The 25,334-nt window shown below is 47.1% G+C and overlaps 1 pseudogene; it reads left to right on the top strand.

The window, feature by feature from the left end:
• LOC135554419 (leucine-rich repeat-containing protein 4B-like) overlaps positions 1–24,645 on the top strand; it is a 30,589-nt pseudogene extending 5,944 nt beyond the window's left edge.
• The last annotated feature ends 689 nt before the right edge of the window (positions 24,646–25,334 follow it).

Genomic DNA, 25,334 nt, shown 5'->3' with positions numbered 1-25,334 from the left:
GCTGGGTAGGGACCGCTGGGTAGGGACCGCTGGGTAGGGAACGCTGGGTAGGGAACGCTGGGTAGAGACTGCTGGGTAGGGACCGCTGGGGGACTGGGGGCCATAGATGGTTTTCCTTCATGTGCTCCATGGGAGTGAGAGTGGTCGGATATACTATAAGGTTCGACAATGTGTTAGTAAAGCCGGTCGCATAATGGAACGCGATCATGCTGCTGCTCACTCATGTGTCACATGGGTGACTGGAAGCGGGAGGGTTACGGTTGGATCATGTTATTAAAAATTGGTTGGGTAATGAAAGCGGTCAGTTTTACATGGTTTGGTCGTATATTGGCTAAGCCGGTTGGGTGATGGTAGTGAGGTGGGGGACTTTGGTTAGATCACGTGTTAGTAAATGTGGTGGGTAATGAAAGCGGTCAAGTTTTACATGGTTTGGTCGTATATTGGCTAAGCCGGTTGGGTGATGGTAGTGGGGTGGGGGACTTTGGTTAGATCACGTGTTAGTAAATGTGGTGGGTAATGAAAGCGGTCAGTTTTATATGGTTTGGTCGTATATTGGCTAAGCCGGTTGGGTGATGGTAGTGAGGTGGGGGACTTTGGTTAGATCACATGTTAGTAAATGTGGTGGGTAATGAAAGCGGTCAGTTTTACATGGTTTGGTCGTATATTGGCTAAGCCGGTTGGGTGATGGTATTGAGGTGGGGGACTTTGGTTAGATCACGTGTTAGTAAATGTGGTGGGTAATGAAAGCGGTCAAGCTTTCAGTGACCATTCTTCTTTGGAGCCATGGCAGCTTGTCTGCATCAAGGCACAATATCTTGAGGGAGTTTGTTTCGGGTCAGTGGCAACATAAGAGCTCAATACAGCCATGCAAAGTCAGACAAACTGAGGCTAGGGGCTTTTCCTCTGTCTGCTTGACTGGCTGTGTGTGATCAGAGAGCACTACAGTTAGCGCCTGCATGCCTGCGAGGATGTTGATGATGATGTTTATTACAGTGTAATGGTGATGATGATAATGGTAGTAATGCAGCAACTAGACATTGCAATGATCTTGCCATGATTATGATGACCACAAAGCATCATGGGGTGGCAGGTAGCCTAACGGTTAACAGCATTGGGCCAGTAACCAAAAGGTCACTGGTTCAAATCCCTGAGCCAACTAGTTAAAAAATCTGTTGATGTGCTCTTGAGCAAGGCACTTAGCCCTAATTGCTCTGGATAAGAACATCTGCTAAATGACTCAAATGTGTGGTATTTTACCAAGTGGTATTTTTGGTTGACCGTTTGTTAAGGTCACTGTTTGGTGAGGTCACTCCAACAATGCTCAACAAGCTGAGTGGGAACATGACTGAGAAGGATACATAGGCAGAGGGCTACACATCCAGGCTGGTGATGTCACAGGGAGAATGTGACAGTGGGGGAGAGCAGCCCCCAGTGTCTCCTAGTTGAGCTCTCTGAAGGCCAGAGAGGAGCAGGCAGGCTGCAGTTAGTGACGTCATACATGATTACTGTGATAAATCACTGATTCTGCCCTATGGTTAGGAAGGATGATTATTCTGAGTGCCATGGTGAACAACACGCACGCCTTTATTATTTTATCTCTTCTCAGAGGTCTGCTGGATGGGGTTATATGGAGACTGTTGACTCAGTTGTACTCATTTATTTATATATTTTGCTACTCTTGCATTTTTTTCGCTCCTAGTTTTTTACTGGGTGCAGCAGCACCAGTGAGTGAGAGCCCCAGCCCCCAGGCCAGGCCCCAGTCCTCAGTGTGGAGTGATGGAGCTGCCCCGTGTTGGGAACTGCAGAGCCAGGCGATGGACACCCCTGCTGCTGATGTGACGGAGACACGCAAGATGGTGAGTGAGCAGGTCACTATGGTAACCCGAGTCTGCGCGAGCGCTTCTATTTCGCACAGCGTGGGAGAAAGGGGTGGAGAGAGATCGTGGAGAGGGCAATGGTGTAGAAACCAGCGGAGGAGAGAGGGGTGGAGAGAGATCGTGGAGAGGGGAATGGTGTAGAAACCAGCGGAGGAGAGAGGGGTGGAGAGGGGAATGGTGTAGAAACCAGCGGAGGAGAGAGGGGTGGAGAGGGGAATGGTGTAGAAACCAGCGGAGGAGAGAGGGGTGGAGAGGGGAATGGTGTAGAAACCAGCGGAGGAGAGAGGGGTGGAGAGGGGAATGGTGTAGAAACCAGTGGAGGAGAGAGGGGTGGAGAGAGATCGTGGAGAGGGGAATGGTGTAGAAACCAGTGGAGGAGAGAGGGGTGGAGAGAGATCGTGGAGAGGGGAATGGTGTAGAAACCAGTGGAGGAGAGAGGGGTGGAGAGAGATCGTGGAGAGGGGAATGGTGTAGAAACCAGCGGAGGAGAGAGGAGAGGTGTGGAAAGAGCATTCGGACTGAAAGGGGTGAGGAGAGAGAGACACAAGCATTATATGAATAGAGGATTTGAAGGATCACAGAGGAAAAGAAGAGGGATGATAGAGGGAGTGGATGGAGTAAAACTAAGTGAGATGTGAATGATGGGGTGAGACCAAGAAGGCAATGATAGAATAGTAAAGCAGAAGGAAGGGATGACAGGGACGTGCCCTGTGATAAAGAGGTGCCCTGCCGTCAGGTATTACAAGCTTGTTTCTTTCCTGTTTACTCCTCCATATTCTCACCCAATACCTTTTTCACTCCATATAAAGTACGTTTTCCATGTTTCTCTCTCTCACTGTCCCTCAATTCATCCATCTATCCCTCTCTCTCTCTCTCTCTCTCTCTCTCTCTCTGTGTATCTCTCTCTCTGTGTATCTCTCTCTCTCTCTGCATCTGTCTCTAACTCTCGTAATGATTTGGTTGGCATGGCACTCTGCTGTGATAAAGACTGACATGGTGTCAGTCTTGGTGACTGGTCTCCATGGACATCCATCAGTCAGTCTGTGTCAGTGTTTCCTAGGCGAATCCTTATCGTGTTTGTCAGTGAGTGTGTTTATCTGTCTGTGTATTAGTCAGTGTGTCAGTCATAGAGCATGCTGGGGCAAGGCCTGGATGGATGGGGGAATGCTACTTATCACACAAAACATATACACACACACAAATACACACACTATGCTTATTTGCCAAAAATGCGCACAATCTCACACAGCACTGTAGGATCTTAACGCACACACATATGAAATGTGTTATGACACATACACAAACATTCACATGCCACACACTCCCAAACACACACAATATGCCATCACACATAAGGACATACATTTAAAAATGCACATATAGCACTGTAGACACACAGAATGTTACACACATAGAATGTTACACACATAGAATGTGACCCACATAGAATGTTACACACATAGAATGTGACACACATAGAATGTTACACACATAGAATGTGACACACATAGAATGTTACACACATAGAATGTGACACACATAGAATGTGACACACATAGAATGTTACACACATAGAATGTTACACACATAGAATGTGACACACATAGAATGTGACACACATAGAACAAGCGAGGATAAATGCACAAACACTCACACAAACACATTCTATGCATTCTGTAAAACACATATTTTAACCCCACAAAAACAATCCTACACGCATGCTTGCGTGCCTTTCCCCTGCAGTGGAAAAGGCAACTTGACAAACAATGTTTGACTGAAAAAATGCTGAAGCAAGTTCTCACAAAAATAGCTTGGAGCAACAAGCAGTGCTGAGCTATGCTGTGTGTGGAGGGGGCTTTGAACAGAGCCGGTGAAAGGGTGCCGTTTACATGGCTCTGTAAATGGCTGAGAGACATTTTGATGAACGGCTGACTCCGGCTTCCCCCTCAGTGCACAGGAATTGAGTGTATCAACATGCTTAACACCCTTAAATATGGATTAATTGTTCACAAAATCTGCATCTCGCAACTAAGTCTCCGGAACAGAGGGGACAGTAATCATTTGAAGAGGAACGTTGGTTCACCTACAGTGCCTTCAGAAAGTATTCATAGCTCTTGATGTATTCCACATTATGATGTGTTACAGCCTGAATTCAAAATGGATTAAATACCCACAATACCCCATAATGACAAAGTGAAAACATGTTTTTAGATATGTAAGCAAATTTATTGAAAATGAAATACAGAAATATCTAATTTCAAGCATTCACACCCTTTTGCTATGACACTCCAAATTGAGTTCAATGTCCTTTGATCATCCTTGAGATGTCACGACAACTTGGAGTCCACCTGTGGCCAATTCAATTGTTTGGACATGATTTATTAAGAAACATACCTCTCTAAGGTCCCACAGTTGACAGTGCATGTCAGAGCAGAATATATACCATAAAGTCCAAGGAACTGTCTGTACATCTCCAAGATTGTGATGAGGCACATATCTAGGGAAGGGTATACCACAATTTGTAGAGTGTTGAAAGTTTCCAAGGGCAAAGTGGTCTCCAACGTTGGGTGCGGGGGGCTTCTTATAGCTGGCCGTCTGACCAAACTGAGCAACCGGACCAGAAGGACCTCTCTGACAGAACTACAGAGTTCCTTGGCTGAGAACCTGCCAGAAGGACAACAGTCTTTACAGCACTTCACCAATCTGGGCTTTATGGGAGAGTGGCCAGACGGAAGCCACTTCTGAGAGAAAGGCACATGACAGCATGCCTGGATTTGCAAAAAGGCATGTGAAACACTGATAACATAAGGCAAAAGATTGTGTGGTATAATAAGAGAAAAATTTAACTGTCACAATCGTTATAAGGAATGGACCAAGGTGCAGCGTGGTAGGCGTACATCATCCTTTAATAAATGAACACCGAACAAAAACAACAAACTACCAAATGAAATGTGAAGCTACTGGTGTGCACACAGAAACTAACTGTAGACAAGATCCCACAGAGCACAATGAGTAAATGGCTGCCTAAATATGATCCCCAATCAGAGACAACGATAAACAGCTGTCTCTGATTGGGAACCAATCTCCTGAGACGGTCCGCTCTGGCCCACGGACCGTCTCAGGAGGTTCCGGACTGCCGACCGTCTCAGGAGGCTCTGGCCCACGGACCGTCTCAGGAGGCTCTGGCCCACGGACCGTCTCAGGAGGCTCTGGACCGCGGACCGTCTCAGGAGGCTCTGGACCACGGACCGTCTCAGGAGGTTCCGGACTCCCGACCATCTCAGGAGGCTCTGGCCCACGGACCGTCTCAGGAGGTTCCGGACTCCCGACCGTCTCAGGAGGCTCTGGCCCACGGACCGTCTCAGGAGGTTCCGGACTGCCGACCGTCTCAGGAGGCTCTGGCCCACGGACCGTCTCAGGAGGTTCCGGACTGCCGACCGTCTCAGGAGGCTCTGGACCGCGGACCGTCTCAGGAGGTTCCGGACTCCCGACCGTCTCAGGAGGCTCTGGCCCACGGACCGTCTCAGGAGGCTGGGAAACGGCCCACGGACCGCTCCGGACTGGGAAACATCGCCGGAAGCTCCGGACTGGGAACTGTCACCGGAAGCTCCGGACTGGGAAACATCGCCGGAAGCTCCGGACTGGGAACTGTCACCGGAAGCTCCGGACTGGGAAACGTCGCTGGACGCTCCGGACTGGGAACTGTCGCCGGAAGCTCTGGACTGTGGAGGCGCACTGGAGGCCTGATGTGTGGGACCGGTACAGGTGGCACTGGGCTTATGACACGCATCTCAGGGCGAGTGCGGGGAAGAGGCACAGGACGTACTCGACTATGGAGGCATACTGGAGGCCTGATGCGTGGGACCGGTACAGGTGGCACCGGGCTGATAACACACACATTAGGGCAAGTGCGGGAAGAGGCACAGGATGTACTGGACTGTGAAGGCGCACTGGAAACACAGTATGTATGGCCGGCGAAGGATATACTGGGCCGTGGAGGCGCACTGGAGGTCTGGAGCGTAGAGCTGGCACAACGCGTCCTGGCTGGATGCTCACTTTAGCCCGGCAAGTGCGGGGCGCTGGCACAGGACGCATTGGGCTGTGAAGGCACACTGGCGATACAGTGCGTAGAGCCGGCGCAGGATATCCTGGACCGAGGAGACGCACTGGAGACCAGGAGCTCTGAACCGTCACAACTCATCCTGGCTGGATGCTCCCTTTCGCACGGCAAGTGTGAGGAGCTGGCACAGAACGCACCGGGCTGTGGATGCGCACTGGAGACACATTGCGTATCTCCGCAAAACATGGTGCCAGACTAGTCCCATGCTCCTCACGGCGACTGTCTTGCTCCAGACACCAAAACATCCACAAATTTTCTGGGGGGCTGCCTATCCGGCTTCCGTCGTGGTCGTGAACTTTGGAGTCGCCGTTGATCCTCCTTCGCTGCCTCTGCCTGCTTCCATGGCAGGGTCTTGTCCCCTGCCATAACCTCCTCCCATGTCCATGATGTCCTCCATTCCCTTTTCTCCCAGGCCCAGGATCCCTGCTCCTCCTGGCCACGCTGCTTGGTCCTTTGGTGGTGGGATCTTCTGTCACGATCGTTATTAGGAATGGACCAAGGTGCAGCGTGGTAGGCGTACATTATCCTTTAATAAATGAACACCGAACAAAAACAACAAACTACCAAACGAAACGTGAAGCTACTGGTGTGCACCCAGGCAACTTACTGTAGACAAGATCCCACAAAGCACAATGAGTAAATGGCTGCCTAAATATGATCCCCAATCAGAGACAACGATAAACTGCTGTCTCTGATTGGGAACCATACCAGGCCAACATAAACCATTAATCACCTAGATGATCCACCCTAGTCAATATCACGCCCCAACCAACAGAGAATAAACAGCTCTCTATGGTCAGGGCGTGACAGTACCTCTTTAGCCTGAATGCAAAGCGTTATGTCTGGAGAAAGCCAGGCACTGCTCATATAACACCATTCCTACCTTGAAGCATGGTGGTGGCAGCATCATGCTATGGGGATGCATTTCATCGCCAGGGAGACTGGTAAGGATAGAGGGAACAATGAATGGAGCCAAATACAGGCAAATCCTTAACACCATGAAGTCCAAGGAACTGTCCGTACTTCTCCAAAATAGAATTGTGATGAGGTATATATCTGGGGAAGGGTATAAAACAATTTCTAGCATGCTTCAGAGTGCAAACAACCATAGACTGGGGCGAAGATTTATGTTCCAACAGGGGAAGGACCCCAAGCATACAACCAAAGCAATGCTGGAATGGCTTCAGAACAAGAATCTGAAAGTCCTTGAGTGGCCCAGCCAAAGCCCAGACTTGAATCCCATTGAAAATCTGTGGAAAGACATCTGCAAGGAAGAATGGGTGAAAATCCCCAAATCCAGATGTGCAAAGCTGATACAGACATACCCAAGATGACTCAAAGCTGATACAGACATACCCAAGATGACTCAAAGCTGATACAGACATACCCAAGATGACTCAAAGCTGATACAGACATGCCCAAGATGACTCAAAGCTGATACAGACATACCCAAGATGACTCAAAGCTGATACAGACATACCCAAGATGACTCGAAGCTTTAATTGGTGCTTCTTCATTGACTCAGTGGTATGAAAACTTTTGTAAATTAGATATGTCTGTATTTCATTTTCAATACATTTGCAAATGTCTAAAAACATGTTTTCACACTAGTCATTATGGATTAGTGTGCGTAGGTGGGTGAGATTTTTTTATTTTTGAATTCCGGCAGCGACACAACAGAATGTGGAATAAACTAAGGGGTATGAATACTTTCTGAAGGCATCTAGTGAATGTTAGAGTTAAGATGTTAACATTGAAAGGTCTTTCATCCTGGCATGCAATGATGAGTTGTATGAAGCTTGCAGTGAGGGATTTGAACATGTGGGGAAGGTAATGTAATGTGTGCTAATGGGAGTGCTTTAGAAGGGTGATGAACACACTGACTCTTAATCTGCTGCTCATGGCACTCTCTCTGAAGGAGAGGAGGGCTCTCTCTCTGTCTCTCTGTCTCTCTCTCTCTCTCTCTCTCTCTCTCTCTCTCTCTCTCTCTCTCTCTCTCTCTCTCTCTCTCTCTCTCTCTCTCTCTCTCTCTCTCTCTCTCTCTCTCTCTCTCTCTCTGTCTCTCTGTCTCTCTGTCTCTATCTTTGTCCTGTATGAGCAATTCTGAATAGATCAGGCCTTCATTTTGCATTCTGAATTCTAATGAAGCCCACAGACTGTGTGTGCATTGAGAGAGACTGCTTGATGTGTCTACGTATAGAGTGAATGTGTGTGTCTGTGTGTCCAGTGAATGTGTCTCAACAAATAAAGTCTTGCTTTACAATTTATCCCGGCTTGACTTATGACTTATGATACATTATGTTGTATCGTAATTTGCATAAATATGGATTACCAACCGTCAAAAAACGGATGTTGCCTCTGACATACAAAAATGTTCTTTATAGAAACCTGTGTGTGTAAAAAATGCAGGATGATGGTTGAAATCAATATGCAGCACAACAGTAGTGTTTTCAGCTGAATCTGGTAGCTGACTGGCACAATCCTCCCCTGACCTCCTGTGCCATTAGCCCAGGTAGGGTATTGACTGCCACCATTGATTTACCTGTACTAACATCCCCATTCGACCCCTGTGCACAATATTTCAATAACCTGGGGGCTTCCTCCCCTGAGATCCACATAAAACAGGTATTACGGAGCCAACACAAAGCAGGAAGTTAGCACACTGTTAGTGTGTGTGTGTGTGTGTGTGTGGGGGCATGTGATGTCAGCTGTCATTCAACAACAAGGCCAGTGCTCCTCCTGCGGATTACACTGGAAGATGGGTATCAGGGTAGGGCTAGGAGAGTTGGAGTGGAGGTGGAGGTGTATAAGGGTAGGGGTGGAGGTGGAGGTGTATCAGGGTAGGGGTGGAGGTGTATAAGGGTAGGGGTGGAGGTGGAGGTGTATCAGGGTAGGGGTGGAGGTGTATAAGGGTAGGGGTGGAGGAGAGTTGGAGTGGAGGTGGAGGTGTATAAGGGTAGGGGTGGAGGAGTGGAGGGAGGTGGAGGTATCAGGGTAGGGGTGGAGGTGTATAAGGGTAGGGGTGGAGGTGTATCAGGGTAGGGGTGGAGGGTAGGGGTGGAGGAGAGTTGGAGTGGAGGTGGAGGTGTATAAGGGTAGGGGTGGAGGAGAGTTGGAGTGGAGGTGGAGGTGTATAAGGGTAGGGGTGGAGGTGTATCAGGGTAGGGGTAATTAATTAATAAATGAACAAAACAAGAAAAGCAAACAGCGTACCAACATGAAACAGAAACAATGACGACTGGGGAAGAAACCAAAGGGAGTGACATATAAAGGGCAGGTAATGGAGTCCAGGTGAGTGTCATTATGCACGTAATGCTGGTGACAGGTGTGCGCCCTAACAAGCAGCCTGGTGTATCGTTGGGATGCAGGTGGAGGTGTATCAGGGTAGGGGTGAAGAAGGGGTGGAGGAGTGGTAGATTTGGGATGCAGGTGGAGGCTTACCAGGGTAGGGGTGGAGGAGTGGTTGGGATGCAGGTGGAGGTGTATCAGTGTAGGGGTGAAAGAGGGGTGGAGGAGTGGTTGGGATGCAGGTGGAGGTGTATCAGTGTAGGGGTGAAGGAGGGGTGGAGGAGTGGTTGGGATGCAGGTGGAGGTGTATCAGGGTAGGGGTGAAGGAAGGGTGGAGGAGTGGTAGGGTTGGGATGCAGGTGGAGGTGTATTAGGGTAGGGGTGAAGGAGGGGTGGAGGAGTGGTAGGGTTGGGATGCAGGTGGAGGCGTGTCAGGGTAGGGGTGAAGGAGGGGTGGAGGAGTGGTAGGATTAGGATGCAGGTGGAGGTTTATCAGGGTAGGGGTGAAGGAGGGGTGGAGGAGTGGTAGGGTTGGGGTGCAGGTGGAGGCGTGTCACGGTAGGGGTGAAGGTGGAGGAGGCTTCCTATAGGCTTCCTCTCAGTGTACCTTGGTCAGCAAGGCAGTGGCATACAGGTGCAGCTTTGTTTTGCCTATTGAAAAGGTGTTCAGTCACACAGACTGTGTGTGTGTTTGTTTGTATGTGTGTGTGTGTCTGTGTCTGTCTGTGTGAATGTGTGTGTTTTTTCAAGTTTGAAGTTGTATTAGTCAGACAGTATGTTCAGGATACACATGTACACCGTCTAACAAAATGCTGACTTGCAGGTTCCTTCTGGACAATGCAACAACAATAAGAAATAATAATAGATAGGAATGTGATCATAGAGTAACTGGCCCAGTAGAAAATAATAGACGTGTGTGTGTGTGTGTGTGTGTGTGTGTGTGTGTGTGTGTGTGTGTGTGTGTGTGTGTGTGTGTGTGTGTGTGTGTGTGTGTGTGTGTGTGTGTGTGTGTGTGTGTTCTCCGTTGGTTTCCCTCCACTAGTCTGTGCTTGACTGTGTTCCTCCTGCAGAATAAAACCATTTTTTTTGTTTTCCATTAAATCGGGGACTGTGTCATGATGCAGTATTCTCCTTTTCATTTATGTAAAAGCTCCTGGTCTTTGGTCCCAGAGTAAATTTCACTTGGCTGTTATTCAAATGCTTTAAACATTTACAAGTGCCTCTGTATAGAGTATGCTTGGGGTCTGGTAGACTACCCAGTGAGTTGTCGAATGTGAGAGTAAAATGAAGTAGGATGAGTACATCAGCCCAACATTTTAGGCTAGATTGTGTGTAGTCGTTCTATTGGATTACACAGAAGTTTAATATGTAGAATAACGTGAACCAAGCACCTCTTGAGAACTACCGTAGAGACAAAACAAGAAGACTGCTGCTAATATCTGCCAACAAACCAGTAGCTTAAAGTTACAGCAATTGAAATGTTCTCAACATAGTTGTTTCAAATAAATACTGTATCAAGGGATTTAGTTTTTCTTCGGTGGCATGGTTTTATTTTGGGGTTGGCTTCTGAGTATTATCCTGCATGAGCTGCTTTTCCACTAGAAGGGATAAACAGAGAGATTGTGGGCTGGGGAGAGTAAAAAACAGCCAATGTTAACCAGCAGACACACAGGGTAATCATATTAGTGCTGATTTATCATATCTTACACTTCTCCGCTGTGAGCTGTTCAGTGTAGATCGCATGATAACAGAGAGCGGGCTCACTGTGGAAGTTAGGCGGGAGGGCGGGGAAATGATAGACCTCTCTGCAGTAACTTTCAACAGTTTCATGACACTCGAGTTCTTGAAAAATAAGTTTGTAAACATTAGCAATGAACTTATTGTTGGTAACAGGAGAGGTCAAGAAGAAGAAGGCCTGTGATCTGTCACCATCTTGGGTGTTATGTTCTAACCCTGGCTAGGGACTCAATCTGTATCACGGACAGCGTTACAGCATGATTGAAATGTAAAGGCAATGTTCCCGCGTTAACAGAGACTGCATTCATGGTAAACGCTGCATGTGTCGGCTCAATCAAAATGGCCTTAACATTTCTATGGCGTAATCTGTAACGCTTCAGTGATCGGGGCTGAACGGAGCCCTAGGTGTCAGTCTGATCAGATAGGTCAGGGGTCTCCTCTCTACATACAGATAGTAGAATAGATAGGAGCTCTGTCTGTCTACTGGGTGCCTGGGCTCTGTCTACTGAGCTGACATCGTGGTGTCTGCACACTCATTATTGATGGCTGGCTCCCAGTTCCAAACTGTTAGGATGGCAGAGCACCACTGGAGATGTCTGTCTGTCTGTCTGTCTGTCTGTCTGTCTGTCTGTCTGTCTGTCTGTCTGTCTGTCTGTCTGTCTGTCTGGCTGGCTGGCTGGCTGAGTGTTAGTATCTTTCTTTCTGAATATGTGATTATGGGTGTGCCTGTTTATACCTTAAAAAAATCTTGCTTTTTAGTGAGTGGCAGAAGGGAGGGGCATGTGGAAAGGGTGGGATACAGCTGAAGAGGGAGAAAGGGGCAGAGTGTGGTGAATAGGTAACCATGGTTACTCTCTTGGCTAAGATTTGAATTGAGAGAGAGGGAGAAAACGGGGGGGGGGGGGATTGAAGCGACAGTGATCTCCTGCGAGGCAGACTGAGAACTGAGATCAAGGGGTTAATATGTGTCAGTGTAGCAGGTTAATCGTTCATCAAACTGAGAGGTCAATGCAGTATTTCCACAGCCACTGGACACAGCAGCAACACATGGGGAGAGAGGAGAGAAAAATAGGATTGGAGGAGAGAGAGAGAGAGAGAGCAGAAAGAGAGTGACCTAGAGAGAGATGGAGACAGGCAGAGGCCACTAAAATGTTGATGGTGACAGCGATTCGACAACAGTGAAGCAGACGCCAACTCCAACTACTTCCAGTTCCTCGATGGACTCCACTCCACTCCCCACTAACCAACCAAACTATCTCAGCCTGCATCTCTCTCTCAGCCTCACATCTCATCCCATCTCCCTTGGCTCCCTTTGATTTGGATCAGCTGTCGTCTCCCCAAAATAACTGCCATACTTACACATCAGTCCTAATGGTGGCTAAAATTAAACATTGAGGTGGCTGTCATTTCAAGGGTAATGCCTGCAGTCTGTTGTTATGTTACATATGCTGGGATGCACATAATAGCCACGATAGAGAAGAGAAACACCCGGGATTCATTTTTCAGAACATTAAATGCAGATTTAAATGATTCTTTCACCCTGTGAGATTGGCACATTTAAATGAAATTGTCATGGGGATGATGTATATGATGATGTCACAGCATATGGTTTGGAGGTATGCTTCTAAGAGATTTGCCTCAAAGTTTCACGCAAACGCAGGGAGGTACGAAATCTGAGGTAGCCTGGGTATATCAGTCTGTTTGCGCTAACATCCCACTCCTTGCCATACCTTGTCTTGCCAAAAATGTTTTTGTCATGACAAGGAGTGTCGTTTTATCTGTATTTAACATTGTGAGAAGCTTGCCGTATATGGGTCCAGTGTTATGTCCATAGTGACTACTGGTTCTGGTCTAGAGCTGTGACTGTCCCAGTACCCTACTGGTTCTGGTCTAGAGCTGTGACTGTCCCAGTACCCTACTGGTTCTGGTCTAGAGCTGTGACTGTCCCAGTATCCTACTGGTTCTGGTCTAGAGCTGTGACTGTCCCAGTATCCTACTGGTTCTGGTCTAGAGCTGTGACTGACGGTTCCAGTACGCAGTATCTGGTTCTAGAGCTGTGACGGTCCCAGTATCCTACTGGTTCTGGTCTAGAGCTGTGACTGTCCCAGTATCCTATTGGTTCTGGTCTAGAGCTGTGACTGTCCCAGTATCCTACTGGTTCTGGTCTAGAGCTGTGACTGACGGTTCCAGTACACAGTATCTGGTTCTAGAGCTGTGACTGTCCCAGTATCCTACTGGTTCTGGTCTAGAGCTGTGACTGTCCCAGTATCCTATTGGTTCTGGTCTAGAGCTGTGACTGTCCCAGTATCCTACTGGTTCTGGTCTAGAGCTGTGACTGTCCCAGTATCCTACTGGTTCTGGTCTAGAGCTGTGATTGTTCCAGTATCCTACTGGTTCTGGTCTAGAGCCGTGACTGTCCCAGTATCCTACTGGTTCTGGTCTAGAGCTGTGACTGTCCCAGTATCCTACTGGTTCTGGTCTAGAGCTGTGATTGTCCCAGTATCTTACTGGTTCTGGTCTAGAGCTGGGATTGTCCCAGTATCCTACTGGTTCTGGTCTAGAGCTGTGACTGACGGTTCCAGTACACAGTATCTGGTTCTAGAGCTGTGACGGTCCCAGTATCCTACTGGTTCTGGTCTAGAGCTGTGACTGTCCCAGTATTCTACTGGTTCTGGTCTAGAACTGTGACTGTCTCAGTATCCGATTGGTTCTGATCTAGAACTGTGACTGTCCCAGTACCCTACTGGTTCTGGTCTAGAGCTGTGACTGTCCCAGTATCCTACTGGTTCTGGTCTAGAGCTGTGACTGTCCCAGTATTCTACTGTTTCTGGTCTAGAACTGTGACTGTCTCAGTATCCTATTGGTTCTGGTCTAGAGCTGTGACTGTCCCAGTATTCTACTGGTTCTGGTCTAGAGCTGTGACTGTCCCAGTATCCTACTGGTTCTGGTCTAGAGCTGTGACTGTCCCAGTACCCTACTGGTTCTGGTCTAGAGCTGTGACTGTCCCAGTATCCTACTGGTTCTGGTCTAGAGCTGTGACGGTCCCAGTATCCTACTGGTTCTGGTCTAGAGCTGTGACTGTCCCAGTATTCTACTGGTTCTGGTCTAGAACTGTGACTGTCTCAGTATCCTATTGGTTCTGGTCTAGAACTGTGACTGTCCCAGTACCCTACTGGTTCTGGTTTAGAGCTGTGACTGTCCCAGTATCCTACTGGTTCTGGTCTAGAGCTGTGACTGTCACAGTATTCTACTGGTTCTGGTCTAGAACTGTGACTGTCTCAGTATCCTATTGGTTCTGGTCTAGAGCTGTGACTGTCCCAGTATTCTACTGGTTCTGGTCTAGAGCTGTGACTGTCCCAGTATCCTACTGGTTCTGGTCTAGAGCTGTGACTGTCCCAGTACCCTACTGGTTCTGGTCTAGAACTGTGACTGTCCCAGTACCCTACTGGTTCTGGTCTAGAGCTGTGACTGTCCCAGTATCCTACTGGTTCTGGTCTAGAGCTGTGACTGACGGTTCCAGTACACAGTATCTGGTTCTAGAGCTGTGACGGTCCCAGTATCCTATTGGTTCTGGTCTAGAGCTGTGACTGTCCCAGTATCCTACTGGTTCTGGTCTAGAGCTGTGACTGACGGTTCCAGTACACAGTATCTGGTTCTAGAGCTGTGACGTTCCCAGCAGCAGCAGGTCAGGACCGGACCTGTGTCCTGTTCACTTCACACAGAGATGGTGTCCTTGTTTGTGTTTTAATGTCATTGCACTCTGCGTACAAATTATTGATCAATCTCACCCCTCTTTTGCTCCCTCTCTCTTTCTCCTTCTCTCTTTCCCTACTCATCTACCTTTCAGTGAGAGAAATCTCTTCTGTGCATCTCCATCTTTTTAAAATTCATTCTTCTGTATTGTCTTTCCCCTCCATCTCTCCATTGCTCTCTCTGTTGTATATGCATCTCTGTGTCGTTCCCCTCCCTCCATCTCTGTCTACTTTATATTCATCTCTCTATTGAGTCTTTCCCCTACCTCTCTCCTATCTAATTTTTATTACTCCATCTTTTTCTCTCTCTACGACCATTCTCTTTTTCATTCCCCCAACTATTTCTCTCTCTCCTCTGCTTCTGTCCCTCTAGCATCCCTCTCACTCCCTCTACTCCATCCATCTATCTTTATCTCGCTCTATCCCCAATATCTTGTTCTTTCTCTACCCCGCCCCCTCTCTCTCCTCTGCTTCTGTTCCTCTAGCATCCCTCTCACTCCCTCGACTCCATCCATCTATCTTTATCTCCCTCTCTTTCTCCCTCTATCCCCAATCTCTCGCTCTCTCTTGCCTTCTCTCCCTCTCTCCCCAATATCTTGTTCTTTGTCTACCCCTCTCTCTCATCTCTCTCCTCTGCTTCTGTCCCTCTAGCATCCCTCTTACTCCCTCTACTCCATCCATCTATCTTTATCTCCTTCTCTTTCTCTCTCTATCCCCAATCTCTTGCTCTCTCTCTCTTTCTTTCTCGCTCTCTCTTGACTTCCAATATCTTGTTCTTTCCCTACCCCTCTCTCTCATCTCTCTCTCTGTTTCACTATCTCTCTCCCACTTTGCCCAACCTCTTGTTCTTTCTTTCTCTCTCTCCCTCTCTCTCCTCTCTCTTTCGCTCTTTCACTTCCCCCCCCTTCACTCTCCCATTGCCTCTCTGCAACTGTTCAGTTTTCATCTATTACTGTAGTGTTGATAATTCCCTTCTCTCCCTTCAGCTGTACAGTCATTTATCAGATTAATAATCCCTCTCTCTCCCTTTCTCTCTCTCAATCTCTCCTCTTGTTTTTTTCCCTGAGCCAAGTGTGAATGCCAAGCGTGTGAAATGTATTTGCGTGTCAGAGTCCCATCATTACAACCATCATCATTAATAATAGTGGACTGTATGCCATTATTTAAGATTATTCAGGTCTAAATGACCTGCAGAGGGAGAGCAATTCTCCTTCGCTGGCTGCAGGAGCCTGGGTAGAGTTAACCATCTATCAGTGTTAAGGAAGACTGCACCCTTCACCACCATTCTGTGGCCCCTAGAGCATGTAATGCAGAGCCAGTATGGAAAAAGAATTAGTACTGTCAACCCAATACCCGTGCAATGCTAATAGAGAGAGGATTTGGGTTGAAGTCACAACTCAGTGTTTGGACACTGGGATTTAAAGACATGCTCTGGAACTTTGGCGAATACTAAGTTTTTTTTTTCTTACCTCAATTAGCTACGAAATCCCTAGTTTGAAAGCTGTGCTGCGCCATTTCATACATTTTCCCCCTTGTGGGCCAGCCCCTAGCAATTTCAGTTCTAGCCAATGAGCTTCAGCCCCTCGCCATTTGAGTGACAGCTAGCAAAAGGCAGAGAGAGGCAGAGAGAGGCAGAGAGAGGCAGAGAGAGGCAGAGAGAGAGTGACATGGTGCACATATCTGCTCAAACAGTACGTGATGTAGTACGCAATTTTCAGGGACCTCGTTTAGATTGTGAGCTTTACTTTCAGAACTACTGGCTAAAAAGTATTCAAAGGTATTGTCAGGATTTGGCCAGGGTTGTTCCGGGTTTTGGTCACTAGATGCCCCCATTGTGCTTTTTGACCTTATGTTTTTTCCCTTGTTCCCCATTATTATTTGCACCTGTGCCTCGTTTCCCCTGATTGTATTTAAACCCTTAGTTTCCCTCAGTTCTGTGCTCTGTGTTTGTATGTTAGCACCCAGCCCTAGTGTTCTGTGTATTCTTGTCGATTCCGGTGGATGCTCTTGTGGAATTCTGTTTTTGTTTTTGAGTATCTCTTGAGGCTTTTTTGTGCTATTCCTACCACCTTTTGGATTTGCCATTTTTGTATTGAAGGACTTCTCCTTTTTACTTTATTAAATACACCGTCTTAAGTACTGCTGTGTCTGCCTCATCTTCTGGGTTCTGCTGACTATTCGTGGCTCAGTTGGTTAAGTGACTGTTTCTCACTCCGGAGACCCAGATTCGTAACCGGGTCCTGACAGGTATCTCAAAAGAATCTCTTTAAACAATATTATTGGTATTGTACTGTCGTCCTGAGAACTGTTGTCTTGAACGCGTGAGTGCATATACTGTAGAACCAATTCATGAATAATATAGTCATGAGTGTTAGGATTACAATATTACCTTTCATTCCAAGGGCGGACAGTAACCTGAAATGCATGATCCAGAGTTGCAATATTGTAAAGATGTCTATTGTATGATGACACTGCTGTTAACTACAGTGATTTGCTGTAATACTTGACCTTCACTAATGAGCAATGACACGCACCTTTTAAGGCTTCTCAAGTTATGCACAGGATCCACAGTCCTTTCAGAATAACTTATACCTGGAACAATACTGACTTTTCCATCAGTTCTGCTCAGTGTAAATGTTTCTAAACAATTGGAGGAGCATAGTATACTGTACTATTTCTAATGTCTGTGTTCTCTCTCTCTCTCTCTGTCTCTGTCTCTGTCTCTGTCTCTCTCTCTCTCTCTCACAGTAACTCGTGGATTCTTCTCAAAGGCCCCACTCAAATCCCTAGATGACAGAAAAAAAGGAGTAACATCTGTTTATGCACATATTTCTGTTAAACCCCCTGGAAAAAACAGAGATAGACGGAAGATAAAACACCTTTAAAAATGAAACATTAAAAGGAACAAATTGCCACTGGAGAAACTAAGCAAAGTCAACCTGGTTGAGGAATCCATCATCTTGGGATCAACATCTTCGGAGAAAGGGCAGGGTCATGTCCCAGTTGCCATGCGCATCACCACGGTGACCTGCCTTCCCTGCCCCTCTCCCCTCCTCCTCCTATTGGTTCAGCTGCTACTGCGGCTCCTCCTCTATGGGCCAGAATTTGTAGAGGCCGCCTCCCCCTGCCCCACCCACTGCAGCTGCTCCAATCAGGCCAGTCGAGTCATCTGTACAAGACAGAGTCTGGATGGGGTGCCTGAGAGCATATCAGTCAACACACGATACCTCAACCTGCAGGAGAATTCAATAGAGGTAAATATGGACTGTACTGAGCATTATCCACTATGTTAATTTCTTTTGTTTGACTGTGTGTGTGTGTCTGTGTGTTTGTGTGCGTGCATGCCCATGCATAAGTGTGTGCGTGTGCGTGTACTGTATGTTGGTAAGCATTATGTAAATGGCTGTTTTTATTTACTTGTTTCAATGTAATTACCTGTCATTCACTTATAATTACCATGGAATAATGCCTATGTTCTACAAGTGTTCCCCAACCGTTTTGCAATTCAAATGGAGGTCATGTTAATATGGAAATCAAACAGTAACACAGCAAACAGCAAAGAAACAGGAACACACGTGTTAGCAGATTGTATGTCAGAACCCCAAGGTAGTTGTAGTGGTTTTACAGCTGCACTGGGACACTGCATCTAACCCCAGCTTCCCAATGTGAACGTCCTCAGCATGTCAGCCGTGTAATAGAAGACATATTCCCGCTGTTTTCAGTTTATGTATTTAGGAACTTTGCGCTCAGAAATGTGCGGCACTCTAGAAATGTCTAGACAACTTCACAGACACGAGATTGCTGAATACGCTAATGTACTGCACTCTAGAAATGTCTAGACAGCTTCACAGACACGAGGTTGCTGAATACGCTAATGTGCTGCACTCTAGAAATGTCTAGACAACTTCACAGACACGAGGTTGCTGAATACGCTAATGTACTGCACTCTAGAAATGTCTAGACAACTTCACAGACACGAGGTTGCTGAACACGCTAAGTCCATTTGTGAATTTGGATACAGAGTGTTTTAGGCTAATGCTCATTCGTTTTGGCAAAGTTTGTGGCAAATCAGTAAAGTGACTGCAGAGAGAGGAAGTGGACAAACAGCCATTCTATCTCACTCAGAAAGGCAGATGATTGAACTGTATATGATGGCTACAGAATGAAAAGGGAACATCAACTCTCATGGTTTTGTCTTACGAGTTACAGAGATGCAGCTTGTTAAAATATGAAATAAAGAAATAATAACACTATTCATTACACTTCCCTCTTAGCCAACGGATTCTGATTGGATTTGTTGTATCCCGAAGCCCCACTTGAAATGATTAAAAATCTAAAAATATTGTAACACCTGGAGGCATCCTAGATTCTCTGGTATATTTTTTCTCTTCTCTCCCCCAAGTACCCTGAGAGTAAAGCTTTGACAGCTCCCACTCCCCTCTTAAACACCCCCACCCTCCCTATCACTCTCCCCCCTCCTGCTCCACATAAGGAGGATGCAGTGGCCTGGCTCCAGGAGCTTCTCACTGCCTCCCTCACTGAGAGCATTGCCCACACATATCTCACACAGCCATAGATGACTTAAATAAAGGTTAAATAAAATAATAAAAACAATTAAAATAGATTTAAAGGGATTTTAGTCCTGCTCACTAGCTGTGTGTCTGATGCCTGGCCAAATGAGCTCCGTTTGGACAGCCAAGATGCTGGTGTGGGGTGTCCAGGGGCCTACCCAGTCCAAGTGCACCTTGAGAAAAACAACCACGTCTGTTGTCTGTTCATTTACCAAAACGGATACACCACAATTAATCATTTCAGCTTCTGTGTTCATAATTTGTGTTAGTGTTGTAAATTTTAATTTGGCTCATGTCAGTGGTTTTTGTTTTTGTTTTCTCTCACTGTAAGATTTGAGTTGATGTTCATGTTTGTAAAACATTAGGGTAATGTTCCGATAGTGTCCCTGCATTCACACCTGTGCTATTGCTTTCACACTCTACCCAGATGTCACAGCCACTGGAGCTGCACCCTGTTTACACAGTCTAGTCACTCTTCATGTTGTGAGATATTAACATTCTCCCTCTCCCTCTCTCCCCACCAGGTTATCAAGTCAGACACCTTCAAGCACTTGAGGCACCTTGAGATCCTGCAGCTGTCTAAGAACAAAATCAGTCAGATTGAGGTGGGAGCATTCAATGGCCTGCCCAACCTCAATACGCTGGAGCTGTTCGACAACCGCCTCACCCTGGTCCCCTCACAGGCCTTTGAGTACCTCAGCAAGCTGCGGGAGCTGTGGTTACGGAACAACCCCATCGAGACGCTGCCGGGCTACGCCTTCCACCGCGTGCCCTCGCTGCGCCGGCTGGACCTGGGAGAGCTCAAGAAGCTGGACTACATCTCAGACGCCGCCTTCGTGGGCCTGGTCAACCTGCGCTACCTGAACCTGGGCATGTGTGGTCTGAAGGACATCCCCAACCTGACGGCCCTGGTGCGTCTGGAGGAGCTGGAGCTGTCTGGGAACCGTCTGGAGATCATCCGGCCTGGCTCCTTCCAGGGCCTGGTGTCGCTCCGTAAGCTGTGGCTCATGCACTCGCAAGTGAAGGTCATCGAGCGCAACGCCTTCGACGACCTGAAGAACCTGGAGGAGCTCAACCTTTCCCACAACTCCCTGCACTCGCTGCCCCATGACCTCTTCACCCCGCTGCACCAGCTGGAGCGGGTGCACCTCAACCACAACCCCTGGGTGTGCAACTGTGACGTGCTGTGGCTCAGCTGGTGGCTGAAGGAGACGGTGCCCAGTAACACTACGTGCTGCGCCCGCTGCCACGCTCCACCCGGCCTGAAGGGCAGGTACATCGGGAGCTGGACCAGAGCCACTTCACCTGCTACGCTCCCGTCATCGTGGAGCCGCCCACCGACCTCAACGTTACCGAGGGCATGGCTGCAGAGCTGAAGTGTCGCACGGGCACCACCATGACCTCGGTCAACTGGCTCACGCCCAACGGCACCCTGATGACCCATGGCTCCTACCGGGTCCGGATCTCCGTGCTGCACGACGGTACGCTCAACTTTACCAACGTCACGCTGAGGGACACGGGTCAGTACACCTGCATGGTGACCAACTCGGCTGGCAACACCACGGCAACCGCCGTGCTTAATGTCACTGCCGCCGACGTTGGCGTCAGCTACTTCACTACTGTCACAGTGGAGACGGTGGAGCCCAACGAGGGCCCGACAGTCTACGCGGGCGTCATGAACAGCCACAACGAGTCATACGTCATTACCCCGTCAGGCCACCAGTGGAGGGGGGGGCTCCCTACTACCGCCTCCTCCCTGTCAGCCTGGTCCTTGTCCTCGTCCCGGGCCACTCGGCCCACCTTTACTGTGCCCATCACTGCCGAGACGGGCTATTCTGGCCTTGATGACGTGATGAAGACCACCAAGATCATCATTGGCTGCTTCGTGGCCATTACCTTCATGGCAGCCGTGATGCTGGTGGTCTTCTACAAGCTGAGGAAGCAGCACCAGCTGCACAAGCACCACGGCCCCGCCCGCGCCATCGAGATCATCAACGTAGAGGACGAGATTGGCGCAGGTGCTGGTGGACGCGGGAGCGGCATCTCAGGGGGCGGCACCGTCTCTCGGGATGGAGGCGGAGGGGGAGGAGTAGGAGGAGGGCAGAGTCTGAGGATGCATCACCCAGAGATGGTCAACCTACCCAACCTGGCCAGACAGGAGCACCTCAACCACTACTACAAGGCCCACCACTTCAACAACAACATGATGGGCCTGGGCATGGGCCTCAACAACAACAACAACCCCTCCCTCTCCCCCTGTTCCCAGAACCAGAGCACCCCCAACTCCTGCGCACAGGGGCCCACCTCCACCAGTGGTGGCACCCCCACGGGTGGCTCGCTGCCCTCCCCTGTGCCCCTGCCCCAGCTGGGCATCCACAGCTCTCTGAAGGGGCTCATGGGGAAAGGCCAGAACCCTCAGATCGAGCCTCTGCTCTTCAAGAGTGGCTCCAAGGAGAATGTGCAAGAGACTCAGATCTGAGAGAAAGACAGATGGAAAAAGAGAGAGCGATGAAGAGACAACAGGGAGATGGAGGGAGAGAGAGGAGTCTGATTGTACTATCCCCATGGCCATATTTCGATAGAAAGTGTAGGCAGGCAGAATATGAAATATTACATAGACACTGCTTTGTATGGTTAGTGCATAGAGAGAGAGAGCGAGAGAGAGGAGAGATTGACACCAGTCCAAGCATTAACATCTTCTGAGACACTCCAAGACAAACACAGACACACACAGCCCGACACAAGGACAGGAACATTCTATCTGCTAACACATACACAGTGCATCATGAGATTGACAACTATGTGCCAAACTTGCGCATGTCTGTGCCAAAATAAAAGCCCTCGCAATCTATATATCCATCCGCAGCATTCCCAGACTGAATCAGGTGACCAGGTTCAATACCCAGACACAATAAGAATCACCACGGTTATAACTAAATACAGATGACCTCGTATATTATCAGATACTATCCAAGTCACCATGTATATATAGAGATAAGATCTGCGTCACTATGTTAAAGTAGGCGGATAAGTGTTTGGGACTGTGTCAGAGCAGTACAGGGCTGCCCAGATGCACTCTGTGGAACAGGACAGAAAGTAAACCATTGAGCAGAACACAGTTTAGTGTCGGACAACAAGCAATGTGTAGGAAGAGGAAACAACATCAACAACGGTTATGTTTTACTTAGTGGGCTCAATCTCACTTTCTCCCCTCTTTCACATCTGACTGGCTACTCTCTTTAAAGGAGAGGAAGGTATATGAAGTGAATCGTCGTAAAAATAATAATCTAATAGCAAAAAGGACTACGAAAGATACAAATAAACTGTGAAAGTACATATTATATATAAATATATTTTCATTCGAATAAATAAATTATGAAGAATCTTTACCAAGTTTCTGACTAAATAGCCACAGCTTCTGAAGAATATATGAACTGCTGTCATAGCGGTCATCACTATGAAAACTTTGTTTGGCTAGAAACAAGATGGCCGACATTCTGTGCTGGAAAGGGACATATTGTAGTGGAGGCTGTGGATCAGCAAGAGCTAAAATTGGAAACTGGCACAGTGTTTGATTGAATTTATTTTGGCTTCAAGTTTTGTAGCATCACAAAGCGTTCCCTCTCATGCCACATTTACATAAACAGGGTCATTGGAGAAGGGGGATCTTTACTCTCCATTTAATGAGAACATATGAAATATGATTACAAAACTTCACCCTTTGATACAAACAATATGGATATTGTAATGATAATAATGATGATAATTAAAGTAATTCAGTAAATGCTTATCAACCGTATACTGTAGATAGCTCTTAAAAGCAGATATAGGTTTAGCATGCTCTGATTCAAGTGGTAATATCTAAAATTGCAATGCGATCGGTTTCAACTTCATGCATTCAGTATATCTGTATGCAATATATCATGATATTGAGAAATGATTATTATAATTATCATCATTATTACTATTATTATTGTTATTATTATCATACACCGAATGTACAAAACATTAGGAACACCTTCCTAATATTGAGTTGAACCCCATTTTACCCTCAGAACAGCCTCAATTGGTCGGGGAATGGACTGCAAGGTGTTAAAAGCGTTCCACAGGGATGCTGGGCCATGTTGACTCCATTGCATCCCACAGTTGTCAGGTTGGGTGGATGTCCTTTGGGTGGTGGACCATTCTTGATACACACAGGAAACTGTTGAGCTTGAAAAACCCGGCAGTGTTGCAGCTATCGACACACTCAAACCGGTGCGCCTGGCACCTGCTACCATACCCCGTTCAAATTCACCCTCTGAATGGCACACATACTCAATCCATGTCTCAATTGTCTTGAGGCTTAAAAATCTGTCTTTAAACTGACTCCTCCCCTTCATCTACACTGATTGAAGTGGATTTAACAGGTGATATCAATAAGGGATCATAGTCTACACCTGGTCAGTCTATGTCATGGAAAGAGCAGGTGTTCCTAATGTTTTGTACAGTCAGTGTATAGGTGGCAGAGCAGCCTAGTATATCCTTATGAAAGTTATGTTTATAATTGATTCAGTGGGGAATGATTTGATTACACATGGCACGATGATGATCCCTTCAACCACCATATTGACTCCAACAACAGGGGATGGTCTATGTTCCACCAAACACCAACCTGCAGAAACAGGAAATACATGGTCCTCAAAATGGCTGCTCCCACATGGCATCCTCACAGCCCATATCTCCTCAGAAACTCCTCTGTTTTGTACCACAACACCAGTCTCAGCCGATCAGGACCCCTCGTTTTATTCTGCTGTGTAAAAGACAGGACATGAACCTGGAGGACAGGACATGAACCTGGAGGAAGACATGAACCTTTGAGGAAGACTGCTCGTTTGCAGAGGATTATATCAGAACTCAGTGTTCTCATGTGTGAATGGAATTCATGGCAGCAGGGAACTAAAGGGGGACAGCATTTTGAAGCGTTTGAAAGGTAAGAGAAACCTATTCAATGAAAGAGAGAGAAAGCCTAGATGAATCATATGGTGATGGGTGATTTTGTTTTTTTAAGGAAAAGGACAAATAAATGAAAAATATAGAAACGTATAGATCTCATTAAAAAAAAGCTATTATAAGTGTTTTTTCATTTTGTTTTTTTATCTAGTTTGATTATTTCCTTTTTATCTTTTTTTAAATCAAGTGTTATCTCAATTGTAATATTGTTATTGTTGTTATAATTCGCTAATTACACTGGTTATATTTCTGAAAGATGTTCTGTCAGCAGAAGTCACATGAAAAATTAAAATACCTGGCACACAAAATGGCGGTTGAACTCTGTGAAACTTGGTGGCATTAGTTTTTTTGTGGGTTTTTTTTCTCCATTTAATTGAAACATCACTGTTTGTGTGTATCCCTTTGGCTAATACAGCTGTGCTTGAGATGAGACACACAGAATGTGAAATGGCCGGCAAGGGGTCTTTTCCTGCACAAGGAGGACAGGATAGATCCTGCTTTGATTTACAAGCTTGCTCACGCTCTCTCTCACTCTGTTACTTTCAGAATGTCATAGCTATCAGTGCTCCGAGTGTGATTTCGCTAAGTCAACACCCTGTTTCCATGACTACCTACCCTCAGAATAATGCGCCAAACAGCGTCACAGCTTGCCCCTCATATGGTGCCTGATGCCCCCTGTCAATCATGTTCCTTTAAGACAACATATCCCTCTACAAGCCGGCCAGTGTTCTTCCAACAGTAGCACATCACCTTTCACAGTGTGCCCATATCCTAACACAATGTCCCTACAGGTTCCTGCCACCAGGTTTCCCTGGCAACTGTTGCAGCTGCGACAGTCCTCATCATAGCATCTTGATTTGGGTTTCTGATGCAAATAGGAGGGAACAGACAGTATAGAAGGCTATTAACATATCCATGGTCCTCACAATAGATATTTATATTTTTTCACGGCGCTTAAGCAAGTGATTTACACATTCATGTTGCTCATGGAAATAAT

This window comes from Oncorhynchus masou, chromosome 14, assembly GCF_036934945.1.
Source record: "Oncorhynchus masou masou isolate Uvic2021 chromosome 14, UVic_Omas_1.1, whole genome shotgun sequence".
Classification (NCBI taxonomy): Eukaryota; Metazoa; Chordata; class Actinopteri; order Salmoniformes; family Salmonidae; genus Oncorhynchus; species Oncorhynchus masou.
This window is presented reverse-complemented; position numbering and strand designations above follow the sequence as displayed.